This window comes from Rhinopithecus bieti, unplaced genomic scaffold, assembly GCF_001698545.2.
Source record: "Rhinopithecus bieti isolate Rb0 unplaced genomic scaffold, ASM169854v2 repeat_2882, whole genome shotgun sequence".
Taxonomy (NCBI): domain Eukaryota; kingdom Metazoa; phylum Chordata; class Mammalia; order Primates; family Cercopithecidae; genus Rhinopithecus; species Rhinopithecus bieti.
Genome location: NW_016831804.1, coordinates 1 through 2,713, shown reverse-complemented (window position 1 = coordinate 2,713; position 2,713 = coordinate 1). Strand labels below are relative to the sequence as shown.

The 2,713-nt window shown below is 36.1% G+C and overlaps 1 pseudogene; it reads right to left on the bottom strand.

Moving 5' to 3' along the window:
* Positions 1–514: 514 nt before the first annotated feature.
* LOC108524536 (U3 small nucleolar ribonucleoprotein protein MPP10-like) lies at positions 515–2,594 on the bottom strand (annotated as a pseudogene).
* Between the last annotated feature and the right edge of the window lie 119 nt (positions 2,595–2,713).

Below are 2,713 nucleotides of genomic sequence, written 5' to 3'. Positions count from 1 at the left end.
CACTATGTTTCCCAGGCTGGTCTTGAACTCCTGAGCTCAAGTGATCCTCCCGTTTCAGACTACCAAAGTGCTAGGATTATAGGCGTAAGCCACTGCACCTGGCCAAGATATTTGTTTTCAAAGAATGGTTAATAGTTATAAGAAAAATAGGGAAGGCTGAGGGACAGTGGCTCACGCCTGTAACCTCAGCACTTTTGGAGGCCGAGGCTGGAGGATCACCTGAGGTCAGGAGTTCAAGAACAGATTGGCCAACATGATAAAACCCCATGTCTTCTAAAAATACAAAAATTAGCCAGGCATTGTGGAAAGCACCTCTAGTCTCAGCTACTCAGGAGGCTGAGGCAGAATCACTTGAACCCAGAAGGCAGAGGCTTCCGTGGGCCGAGATTGCACCATTGCACTCCAGCCTAGGTGACAGAGCAAGACTCCATCAAAAAAAAAAAAAAAAAAAAAGAAAAGAAAAATAGGGAATATTTGTTAGTAGTCTGTCAGTTCCACAATCATGTCAAGCATATTAAAACTTCCTTAAATTCCTAATTATCTTTTCCTGTCTTTTTTCAAAAGAGGATTTAACTTCATCAGAATTTTTCTTTACATTTAAAACACCTGCATCTTCAGTTGCCTCACCATCTGGCAAAGCAAAGGTCACTCTTTTCAAGCTTTCTTTACATTGTTTACTGTCTTCACTTTCTTCCAGGTCATCATCTTCATCCCTACAATACCAAAACTCTTATCAAAAGAAGTATTCTGCTTTCCATTAGAAAAACGAAAGGAAACATATTTTCCCTCAATAAAGTTCTTCTTTTATATGCCTAATGCAACCAAATACTCAGAACTTCCAAAATCATTCAGGTATTAAGGAAGAGAAGGTATCATTTCAGTGAAATGCTATGGAAGAAACAGAACAAAAAGTGTCCAATATATAGAAAATAAATTATTCATCAATCTATAATAAAAACTTCCTATCTCACAAAAATAACAGGATTTTGGGGGCACAAAACCAAATCAAAGTTCCTGGTAAGAAAGGTTTGATTGCTACTGCCAGTAATATTTTTTCTTCATTAACTGACCTCTAATGTCCCTTTAAATCCAGAGACTTTCCTCTTGCTATCTTGAGAATATCTGATAGGAGAGAATCTAACCTTCTTAAAACAAACATATGTGAAAATCACAAGTACAAATACATAATTGGGCAATTTCAGCTCACATTGCAAAGGGTGGTTCAAAATACTCACATTTCAGAAAGGCTTAGTTATTCTGCTTCTTCTTCAGCAATTTCATCATCTTGTTGGAACCCAGCTCATCATCATGATCACTTGCTATGTCTTCATCACTTTCAACTGGATCCAAAAAATCTTTGTACTTCATATTTCTGGAACTTTTTTTTTACCTGACTAAAATAAAAAGATTTTTAAAACTATTAATTAGGAATAGGAAAATACATCATTAACACATGCATATATATTTGTATGTATACTGTATGTCTACATTACTTTCTAACTTAATAATACTATAAGCCAAAAATAGTTATTAGGTGAAATTGGCAACTAAAAACACTACCATAAAACGATTAGAGGAACAAATGAAACATAAACTGAATGGAAGTACAGATTCATTTATAACTGATAAGATAGAGCACAGTATTTCTTAGCTGTAAATCTTCTAACTACAATTACATCTCTCCTAGGAAAACAGAACAAAAGCTAATTTGAGGAGGAAGAAAGTGCTCTCTCCTCTCTCAAAACTTTTAAGTTTTTTACTTCCAAACAGTCCCCCTTCACCTTCATCAGAATCACTATCTTAAAAAACAATCAGTATCGTCCACCTCATCATCATCATCATTTTTTCATTCCTCTTCTTTTTCTCTGTTTTCTAAATAAGCCTTCGTTTCAAAGAGTTGGAAGAGTTTCTCATCTACTATGGACTTGTCTCTTGGTTTCCCATGTCCTTTGTTTTGTACCTTGCTCTGCTGTTCCAAAATCTGTTGATATCAAAGTCAAGGTCAGAATCCTCATCACTGAAAACTGGGCTTTTCCTCAGATCGAATTTGCTTGAGTTTGCTCTCACTCACTTCAGGATTGTCACCACCCATATTTGACACTTCCTCCTCCTCCTCTAAATCTTCTAGGTCCTCCTGGCTATCAGCCTCTATCTCTGAACCATCCTCTTCACACTCCTATTCACTCCCTGGGAGAAGACTGATATCTTCATCTTTGTTTCACTAACTGCATTCTGGAAGCATTGTAAAATTGGTTCATTTTGCAACTCCAATTGTTGCAAAGTCAGCTCATCATCAAAACTTCCTATCACAAGTTTTTGTAAAGTGCTTCCATGGATCCTACCACTCTCCAATATTTTATTAAAGTCATGAAGCACTTTTGTTAAAGAAGTGAATTTTGATGCCAATCCATCTTAAATCCTATTGGGAGGAATTAAATGAGATTTAAAGTTATAGGTAACAATTTCACAGCCCTCTTAATTAAAAGAAAAATAAAAACCCCAACTCTTCTGTAAAATCAAATTGGAATGAAGTGTAAGAATACATTCTGGCCCCAACAACATATAAGCTGATGAGCCACAATGGTATCTAAAACCTGTCAACCAAGTATTTGTGAATCAGCTGTATAGATTTTAGGCAGGAAAAGCATTACAAACTGATTTGCTTGGAGATATATAGTGAATTAGCCTTTATTATCAACTCTGCACCACTCCA